This window comes from Lepus europaeus, chromosome 17, assembly GCF_033115175.1.
Source record: "Lepus europaeus isolate LE1 chromosome 17, mLepTim1.pri, whole genome shotgun sequence".
Classification (NCBI taxonomy): domain Eukaryota; kingdom Metazoa; phylum Chordata; class Mammalia; order Lagomorpha; family Leporidae; genus Lepus; species Lepus europaeus.
Window position 1 is genome coordinate 35,845,562 of NC_084843.1, and position 11,233 is coordinate 35,856,794.

Here is an 11,233-nt window from a genome sequence, read left to right on the forward strand (position 1 = left end):
TTATGATAAATACTATAGTCCGTTTAATAATGTCTAACAGTTCTCTTTTTTTTTGACAGGCAGAGTGGATAGTGAGAGAGAGACAGAGAGAAAGGTCTTCCTTTTTGCTGTTGGTTCACCCTCCAATGGCCGCCGCGGTAGCGCACTGCGGCTGGCGCACCGCGCTGATCCGGTGGCAGGAGCCAGGTGCTTCTCCTGGTCTCCCATGGGGTGCAGGACCCAAGGACTTGGGCCATCCTCCACTGCACTCCCTGGCCACAGCAGAGAGCTGGCCTGGAAGAGGGGCAACCGGGACAGGATCCCGGTGTGCCGGCGTCGCAAGGCGGAGGATTAGCCTAGTGAGCCGCGGCGCCGGCCAACAGTTCTCTTTTTTTAATGAAATGTTTTTTTGTTTTTTTTTTAATTTGACAGGTAGAGTTATAGAAAGTGAGAGACAGAGAGAAAGGTCTCCCTTCCGTTGGTTCACCCCACAAATGGCCGTCATGGTTGAAGTTGCACCAATCCAAAGGCTTCCTACCGGTCTCCCATGCGGGTGCAGGGGCCCAAGCACTTGGGCCATCCTCCACTGTCCCCCCAGGCCACAGTAGAGAGCTGAACTAGAAGAGGAGCAGCTGGGACCAAAACCCGGCGCCCAGATGGGAAGTCGGCACCACAGGTGGAGGATTAGCCAAGTGAGCCATGGCGCCGGCCCCATCTAACATTTCAACTTTATAGATAAGATCATACTTAACCCTCTGAGCAACCCAGAAACACAGACATTGCCTCCAGGCTACAAATGAGGGAACAGAGATTTACCCAATCATGCAGCTTTAGAAATTGCTGTCTGATCCCACAGTCTACCCTCTCAACTCCTTGCTCACCCACCTTCACCAGCCACACCGGTCTTACTGATTCCCAGCTCTACAAGACCTGGTGCACATCCCCCCATGTGAGGAAGGCCCAACAGCCTTCCCAGGGGCCCTCCTGCATTTCCTGGAATCCCAAGTACTGCATTTCTCCATCACCTGCGCTGGGCTCCCAGCCCCAAATGCTGTTCTGCTAACCCTTCCCCGGCAGGAGGAACACTTCATTTCTGCCCATCACCATCTCTAGGTTGAGTCAACCAGAATCTCACTGTCCACGTGGGGCTCACTCTCCAACCAGCCTTCCCTGGTAGATGTTCCACTATGAGCTCAGCCCAAACATCGCCCAAAGGCAGTGTCTTTCCTTTTATGCTCCACCAAGGGTCCACCCTGGCCCAGAACTGCCCTGAACCCAGATATTTGGGATTCAGTGTGGATTCAGAAGCCATCAAGGATGCCAGGGAATATAAACCAGGCAGCCCCTCCCCTACTATTTTGCTTGTCTGTTGACACCAGAAGTTAAAAAAAAAAAAAGGCATCCAGTTCTGGGGTACCCCAGTCCCCTGACTTACCCAGGCACAACAGGTATATAAATAATCATGGGGTATAGGAGTAGCCATAGATACCCCCCAAAGGTCCCAATTTGTTAATAAATGTTACCACAATATTTATTGTTAATAAATACACCTGGCTGGCGCCACAGCTCACTAGGCTAATCCTTCACCTGCGGCGCCAGTACCCCAGGCTCTAGTCCCCGTTGGGGCGCCGGATTCTGTCCCAGTTGCTCCTCTTCCAGTCCAGCTCTCTGCTGTGGCCCGGGAAGGCAGTGGAGGATGGTCCAAGTGCTTGGGCCCTGCACCCGCATGGGAGACCTGGCTCCTGGCTTCGGATCAGCACAGCTCCAGCTGTTGCAGCGATCTGGGGAGTGAACCAATGGAAGACCTTTCTCTCTCTCTCTCTCACTGTCTAACTCTGCCTACCAATAAATAAATAAATACACCACAGAATAAATTCAGCGTGTCTATTCCCAAACATCGCCTTGTGGAGGAGTGGGCCTCATTTACAAGTGCTGCCATCCTCAGTGGTTATTTCTATACCACCTGACCGTGGCCACAGCCAATGGGATGGGGAGTGACATCTGACCCAACGCGGAGACTAACGAACCGTACACCATCCAGCCATAGATCCCTTATACGACTGGCTAGAGGAAGCAAGGTAGACCAGAGCAGTTTTCCTCTCGAGAATTTAAACCAAGAGCCTTCAAAGGGAAATCACCAGTGGTGACAGCGCTGCCACGGAACCGCCAGGCGGGACACAGGTGGGGATGACCCTAAGAACCCATGAGCAAGGTGGAGCCCAGAGGGCAGCGGGCGGGGAGCCGTGCACTGAGAAAAGCTGAGGAGAGAGAGAGAGAGAGGAAGAGAGACACCCTGTCCTGTGGATGGCTGCTTGGAGCTTCTTTTGTGTTCTCACTACCAAGGCCTCTTTGGTTGAACACACTCAAGTGGGTCTCTGTTCTTTGTGACCAAAGGATTCTGACTGGAAGCCCCCAAACCCTGAGGACACGAGGCTGCTGCTCCCAGGGGAAGGTGGCCCAAAGCAAACACTGCTAATCCTTCTAAAGTCCCTTTAAAACAAGTCACATTTCTCGGAAACTTAAGATTCGCATGGGTCATTTTGTTGCTTACAGTTACTGTGCTTGCGATGCCCGGATCCCACACTGGAGTGTCTGGTTTGAGTCCTGGCTGCACTCCTGTTTCCAAAGTCCTACTCATGTGCATCCTGGGAGGCAGGAGATGACGTCTCAATAACTTGGGCCCCTGCTACCCATGTGGGAGATCTAGATTGAGTCCCTGGCTCTTGGCTTCAGCCCAACCCAGCCCCGGCTGTTGTGGGCATCTGAATCTCCCTGTGTCTATCTGTCTCTCTTTAAGCCTCTTCTCCTTTAAAATACAATGAAAATGAAAATAAATCAGTAAATAAAAAGAATCACCAATATGCAAACACACGCAAGCTTTATCCAGTGTCTTATGAACCCCAAGTCTTATTCAAGAACAAGAAATGTACTGCATAGCATTGTTTGCACATAACATTATGATATCTGACATTCAACATTAGAAGTAATGCTCATTTAGACAATAATAGATTAATTATATTTGCCTCTAATATTTTATCTACTAGATTGCAATTTCCAAGAGTGAACAACTTTAATATTTTAGTATATTTTGTTCAACTCCATATCCCTAATACCTAGAACAATATCTAGTACACAAACATTTGGTTAAATTTTCAATATCTATTTTTAAAAAATGGAGTTACAACCTAATGAGGTTTTTCTGATTGTTGGTTTAATTTTTAGTTCACCCAAACCAGATAATACCTGATAGCAAAAGAAATCACTCCCATTATTGGGACATCTTAAACACCATAACCTTTTAAGGACAAGCAGACAGAGAAAGCATTCAGTTTGGGGGAAAGACCCAAGGAAGAGATAAATATCCGAAACTGAGGCAGGCGTATTCTGATTCGGAGAACACAGCCTAAGCTTCCGGGGTGAGCTTCCTCAGCGACCTCTGCATCAGCCAACGCCGGACCTTTATTGCTGTCACATAGATCTGAACGGGACATGTTTGCACCAGAGCCAGGCGGCGGTCTGTGGCGTGCGCTGGTGAGGACCCCTCTCTGACAACTCCCGGACCCCTGACAAAGCCCCAGCCTCTAAAACAGTCAGAGAGGAGAACTAGACAAGGATGTCTTGGGAGCTAATCCCCCCGGTTCCAGCCTGCCAGCCTTCACAGAGGGAACTCAGGGCTTCGGAGTATTTCTAGACCAAGACAGTTTCCTTCCCACATGGCAGAGACCAAGCTCCCAGAAGCCAGGGGAGACAGGGGCTGGGCCGCGCCAGAACCTGCCAGCCCGGCACAGGCAGGCGCTGCCTGGAAGGCGCCCAGGCCACATTCCTTGGCCAAACACTCGCTGTCTGCGACACTCACCGTGGCTTTCCAACCTCAAGACCCAAGCTGTGGCTTGAGTATTTAACCCACTCAGAAGCTATAAGTACTCCTTCCATTGCAGCCTTCGAATCCTCAACAGAAGAGGTTTACCATCACGTGACTGGATAGCCCAAAGAAAACTGTCTTCCGGCTCCTAGAGCGTGTCTTTATTTTTATTAAGGAGAGGTGCAGCCGGTGTGATAGAGCTCCTTGAAGCCCAGCCAGCCCTTGGTTTTCTCGCCCATTTCCAGGTGACCTACGCCTGGGCATTTCTCTGCAAGTATGGACGCTGGGGTCCACTCGAGATCAACTGCTCAAGTCTAGGGCCCAGCAGCCTGGCGCTTAACAAGAGTGATTCTGATGAGCAGCTGGGGTTCGCACACACTGCCACGAATCCTGGCGGCACGTATCCCTGTAGGAATAGGGTGCATTGATGGACAGAAACCCACTTAGGAAGATATCCCCAGGAGAGCATCAGAATACCCCACTCCAGGGTAGGGGAGGGGAACTTGGTCGCCCCAGGGGTCAACCAGAGGCGACTGCTCTCTGGGAAGCTTTGGCTTTTTTTTTTTTTTTTTTTTTTTTTTTATCTCTTCCAGAAAGTGTGCTTGTCAGAGGCTACCGACACTGACCAAACCTTGAACCCGGAGTCAGTTGGGGCAACAGGACTGTGTTGAGCAATCCTCCACACATTTGTTTCCAGCTGTGAGTCTGCTTTCCCCAAAACTTATTTTTAAAAATTCTCAGGTCTTCAAAAAAAAAAAAAAAAATAGTGCAACCAACATCTATACGCTCTTTATCTAGAAAATTCAGTTAAAATTGTGTCCTTTTTGTGTGAAGCTGTTTCCTCTTTCTCCATTGTCTGAATATGAGGGTAGTTCAAAAAGTTCATGCACAGGGCAAGCTCTGTGGTGTAGTGGGATAAGCCTCTGCCTGCAGTGCCGCATCCCATATGGGCGCCGGATCTAGTCCCAGCTGCTCCTCTTCAAATCTGCCTCTCTGCTATGGCCTGGGAAAGTGCAAGATGTCCCTAGTGCTTGGGTCCCTGAACCCCCGTGAGAGACCTGGAAGAATTCCTGGTTCCTGGCTTCAGATGGGCTCAGCTCTGGCCGTTGTGGCCATTTGGGGAGTGAACCAGTGATGGAAGACCTCTCTCTGTGTCTGTAATTCTACCTTTCAAATAAATAAAACTTTTTTTAAAAGTTCCTGGAAAAATCAAACTAATATATAATGTGCAAATGTTTTCATGAACTTTTTGAAGTACCCTGAAAGAAATGTTTTCTCTCTGCTCCTAAATCATTTGAGAGTAATTTGCAGACACCACACAATTCAAAACTAAGCACTTTTGAGCTTATTTCCAAAGAAAAGGGACATTTTTCTACTAAACACAACATAACCAGCATGCTCAGTAAAGCAGTCTCCATACAACACTATTATCTGATGTAGAGTCCATATTCAAATTTCTTGTACTGTTCCCCAAATCCCGTTTTGTTCTGCAAACTAATATTCAGTCTATGAACGTACTTTGCATATAGTGTTTGCATGGTGTCCTTCCTTTCTACTTAGGATAGTAATATTTCTTAAGCACCCTGGCAAGCTACTTTGTAAAATGTTCTTCAATGGTGGGTTCGTCTGACTGCTTCTTCATGATTAGGTCCAAGCTGAAGGTTTCGACAGGAGAATTAGAGACATGAGCTTGTGAGCTCCCCAGCACCGCATGACAGGACACACAGGTGATCAGCATGTTCTCATTTTAGGTGAAGTCAAGTTTGATCATTTGGCACAAAAGTGGGTTTTTTTTTCCCCCTTCTAATGATTGGATATCAGTAGGGTGATATTTTGAAACCATGTGAATATCCTATTGCCTGATGGTTTTGCCCAGTGGCTGTATGGTCACTGATGAACTTTGGTTGCCTGTTATGGAAATTGGTGATTGGACCCAAGTACTTGCCTCCTCATCAGCTGCCTTGCCGGGACGCACATCTGTGGGCAGCTGGATCGGAAGCGGAGAAGCCGGGACTCTAAGAAGGCACCCCCATATGGGACGTGGGTGTCTCAAGCGGCACTTTTGACTGCACCAAACTCCTGCCTGCCACCCACTCAGACTGTTAAGGGTCCAGGCTTGTCTCACTGGTTTTATTTTATTTTTAAAGAATTACTTATTTTCTTTATGATTTGAAAGACACACAGAGGGAGATGACGGGGTGGAAAATCGTCTGTCTAGCAGTTCACTTCCCAAATGCCTGCAACAGCCAGGACTGGACCAGATCAAAGCCAAGGCCAGGAACTCTCACCGGGCATCCCACCTGGGTGGTAGGGACTCAAACCCTGGGGCAATTAGGTATCACTTCCTAGGTCTCTTAGCAGGATGCTGGATCTCAGGCACTCTGATATGGAATGCAGGCATCCCAAGCAGCAGCTTGACCCCCTGTGTCCCAGGCCCACCCCGCTAAATGTTTCAATGCTTCCGGATTTGCAAAAGGAAAGCTGTGTGTGGGGAACACCAGAGATGGAGAAACAAGGAAGAGACAAGGAAGAGGCAGAAGAGAAAGATGAAAGAGGGAGGGAAAACTCAGATGGAAGGGACGAGCTGACACCTGCACAGAATGGGGCCACGTGCTATCCCGCAAAGCCCACACGTAGTCTTGCGAAGGCTTCCCTGAGTTTCCTTCACACAGCAACTGAGTTTGAACTGGAGAACTGGCCCTCCTGCCTGGGCCACTGCGGCGGCTGGGAGAGCCCAGCAAGCTCTGGTGCTGCTCAGTTCTGGACATTGGCTAAGCCTCAGCCCGTGGGCCAGCCTGCCCAGCCACACAGAGCTCAAGGGCAGCTCTGAGTGACCCAGGACCGCAGCGTGGGGGCTGGCCATCTGGGCCTACAGGCTAAGCCCTTCTGCTTCTCCCAGGTGCGTGCTCACTCACACTAGGGTCTTCGATCTCACTGGCCAAGCGGCGGGCAGGGAAGAGGGAAGGCAGCAGAGGCCTTCCTGTCTGGTGTCTGCTTGATGCCGTCACGGCACAAAAGGAAATCAAGTTTCCACACGTGACTTGGGAGGGAGAAATCGGGGAGGGCTGAGGGAGGAGGAGGTGAGGGCCTGCTGTTGACACAGACACACCCAATCCCCTACCCGTTCCTGCTACCATGAAGGCCACAGGTGGTGGGCTGCAGCCCTGCGGAAGTCCTCTCCAGGGAGCAGTTCATCCGTATGCCCCAAGGTGAAAACCCGGATGTCATTCCAGGTGTGATCCCTCCAAGAGAAAGGCACGTTTCAACAGCAGGTCCTAAGGCAACCAAAGTGAGAGCCCTAAAGTTGGAAACTCAGGCACTCTTTGCTGGGCAAACCATGATGTGGACCATGTCCAAGCCTGGCTCTGAGGGACTGACAAGGTTCGGAGGGTTCTTGGAGGCCTGTTTCCTCCTTTTCAATTAATTCTTTTGAGTTCCCACCAAACTTGAAGACCTCAGTAAATTCAGAGACATCAAAACATTTACTTCAATAACAACCTGGCCAAAACCTCACAAAATTCTGCCTGACCGATTCCACCCACTCACAGCGTGAAGTCAACGCATTAGTAGGGCCCAGGTAAAAAAGAATAAGATCACACCTTCTCCCTCCACCCCTAGCTTGCTTTTTGATTGACAGGAAAATGTTGGCAAAGTCCTGTTAAGCAAACATCATGTGACATACATGAATAGGCAGGCAGCTACTTGGGCCTAAGTGAGCTAGAGTCCTTGGAGCCCTGTGCCTTATCTCTTCATCTGTCAGTCAAAGACACTCACCTTCCCAAGATGCCCTGTGTTCAGCCAGAACCAAGAAGGGAGACACCAGGATTAAATGGATATTAAATTCCACGTGGTGGGGCTGGTGCTGTGGCGCAGCCTATTAAGCTGTCTGTGATGACGGCATCCCATACGGATGTCTGTTCAACCGGTTTCTCTGCTTCTGAACCAGCTCTCCACTGATGGCCTGGGAAAGCAGAGGAACATAGCCCAAGTGTTTGGGCCCCTGTCACCCACATGGGGGACCCAGATGGAGCTCCTGGCTCCTGGCTTCAGCCTGGCCCAGCAGTGTTTGTTGCAATCTTTGGGAAATGAACCAGTGGATGGACGATCAATCTGTCTCTCCCTCTCTCTCTCCTTTCCTCACGTGCACACACACTTTGTATCTCCCTGTCTCTCTGTGTAACTCTGCCTTTCAAATAGATAGTCTTCAAAAACCATTCTTCATGGAGGGGTCAGCATTGCTGAATAGTGGGTTAAGCCTCTACCTGCAATGCTGACATCCCACTTGGGCGCCAGGTCAAGTCCCGTCTGCTCCACTTCCTATCTGGCTCCCTGCTAATGTGCCTGGGGAGGCAGCAGAAGACAGCCCGAGTGCTTGGCCCCCTACCACCCAGATGGGAAACCCAGATGGAATTCCAGGCTCCTGACTTCAGCCTGGCCCTGCCCTGGCTATTGCAGCTATTTGGTGTTTTTGTTTGTTTGTTTGTTTTTGTTTTGTTTTGTTTTTGACAGGCAGAGTGGACAGTGAGAGAGAGAGACAGAGAGAAAGGTCTTCTTTTTGCTGTTGGTTCACCCTCCGATGGCCGCCGTGGCCGGTGCACCGTGCTGATCTGATGGCAGGAGCCAGGTGCTTCTCCTGGTCTCCCATGCAGGTGCAGGGCCCAAGGACTTGGGCCATCCTCCACTGCACTCCCTGGCCACAGCAGAGAGCTGGCCTGGAAGAGGGACAACCGGGACAGAATCCGGTGCCCCGACCGGGACTAGAACCCGGTGTGCCGGCACTGCAAGGTGGAGGATTAGCCTGTTGAGCCGCGGCGCAGGCCCTGTTGCAGCTATTTGTGAAGTGAACCAGTGCAAGGAAGATCTCTCTCTTTCTCTTTCTCTCTCTCTCTTGCTTTGTCTCTAACTCTGCCTTTCAAATACATAAATCTTTTTTACAATCCCACATGGAGGTGTCATAAAAGTCCCAGACAGCTTCTCATGTGCAAAGGCACCATCCCTACCTCATCAAAGAGGTTAAAACTGGGGGAGAGCTCTCCTTTAGCCCTAGACCATGGTAGGGGGTGCTCCTCAGGTCTCTCTCTCTCTCTCGCTCTCACTCTCTCTGTCCTCCTCTCTTTGGGCAACCCTCTGGTGCACTCATGATGGGTGTTCCTCCACGTGAGGTGGCCATTGTCACACATGTTCACCTTTTAAATAAATCTTATTCTCATTTTGTGCACCTTTATATGCGTCTGCTTAGAATTCATATCTCTGTGCGAGCCAAGAACCTGGACTAGAGATTAGAATACCCAAGCCCACAGCATAAGGGGGAACGACTAAGCATGGGTATGGGGCCAAAGACTCTCGGCAGAGAGGAGACGAGGCTGCCACTAGCTTCTGAGCTTGGCTAAGGGCCCTTGAGAGCCACGCATCCCAGAAAAGAAAGCAAGCTACATCTTTGGGGGAAATATCAAGCCCTGGGGCTAGAGACAGGTTTACTAGTGGGAACATTCGCACTGAGGAACGCACTTCACGTCACTGAGGACAAGGGAAGATTGGGCCAACGGTTCAAAGCAAGCTAAGCACAGGGAACAAATAGGCAGTAACGAGCCCCAGAAAGCTACAACAGTTATACAAGAAAATAAATGCCATGACAGTACACCATTTGGCTCAGCATCAAACAAGACCAACCGTGTTTTTAAAAATTATGAGTTTGTTAACATTGTTTGACTTCTTAAACTGCGTTTAATTCTCATTTGGGTGAAAAAAGAAGTACTTTGAAAAAAATGTAGTGAGTTTAGAATCTTCTCAAATCAGAGCATGAAGACTGGGCATGAATTCAGGGTGGTGTTTGGCAGGAATGAAGACGCTGGTGCTCAGTGGTTTTTGTTCCCCTGGTTCTTTGCTCTAAGGGGTTCATAAGTTCAGAGGGGGAGTCGGGGGCTTGGGATGCGGCAGCAGTGGGAGCATCTGAAAGTGACCCATAGCCCAGGGCACCCTGAGAGCCTCGGGCATCCCACGCGGCTGTAGTTCGTTGGCAGGGCAGCCCCAGGCTAAGCAGCAGTGCGCAGGGCTCCAGACAGGATGAGGGGGGTGTGTGGTGTGAATTCAAACAGTTTACCATTCAGTTTGCACCCTGCGCCTCAGTTTCTTCAGTTCTAAATCTGAGAGGGCGGGGAAGGGGCTCAAGACAGGCACCCATGTCACACTACTCCATTCACTCAGAAGCTTCCGGAGCACCTGCGCATCTCCGCGGGCCTCAGGAGCCAGGCCGTGAACCCGACACACAGCAGGTCTACCCCTGTGGCAGTCTAACATGGGAGACCAGAAGTCCAGGAGCCAGTAACTGAATAATTACAGATCACTGAGATAACGAGTGAAGGCAGGCAGGGAAGACCTCTCTGAGGAGGTGACTTTTTGAGCTGGGGTTTAAGTAGGTGAGAAAAAGCAGTTGGGGCGGGGAGTTAGGGGAGTTGCCTGTGGTGCTGGCATCCCATATGGGTGCTGGTTCTAGTCCCAGTTGCTCCTCTTCTGACCCAGCTCTCTGCTATGGCCTGGGAAAGCAGTGGAAGATGGCCCAGCAGCCATGTGGGAGACCCAGAAGAAGCTCCTGGCTCCTGGCTTCAGATCAGCCCAGCTCCGGCTGTTGCAGCCATTTGGGGAGTGAACCAGCAGATGGAAGGCCTTTCTCTCTGTCTCTCCCTCTTATTGTCTGTAACGCTACCTCTCAAATAAATAAATAATACTTAAAAAAAATAAGCAGTTTGGGGTTTCTACAAAGCACCCAAGGGGAGGGGTAGGGAGAAGCATGCAAGGGCTGAATGGGAGCTGTGATGTGTGGTGTAGGTGGAAACCATCCCCTGTCTGCAGTGGGAGAAGCTGCCACTGTGGTCCAGGAAAGTATGAGGGTAGCTGGAGAGAGGGGAGGGGTAGATTCAGAGTGGAACTGGAATCGGCATGTTTTCTGAAAAGGGACCCCATGCGCCAGACAGATGCAGCCCTCCCCCAGGGCTCCCCAGAATGATCTGATGCTTCTGTGTAGCACGCAGCCTGCCACAGAGTCCAGGGTGAGTCAGGCACTCTGGGGGAGCCAGCGCAGTGCAGATTTCTCAGACTCCCAAGAGCCGGTGCTAGGAAAGGCAGGAGGCACAATGGTTAGAGCCCCTTGGAAAGTCCCTGTGGGAGCTGTGGATGAGCTCTAACCTAAGAGAAGCCTCATGCCCCACACGCATTCAGAAGACAGCATCCCTCCATCACCAACACTCCCAGCCTGAGTCCTGGTGGAGTCCAAGGGCCTCATTTCACAAATGGGGAAACTGAGGCCTGGTAGAGCGCTCACTGCTTGCCTGAAGTGCAGCTGTGGAGCTGGGGACAGGTCTGAGCTTCAGATGGCCTCGGGAGCATGGAGCGCAT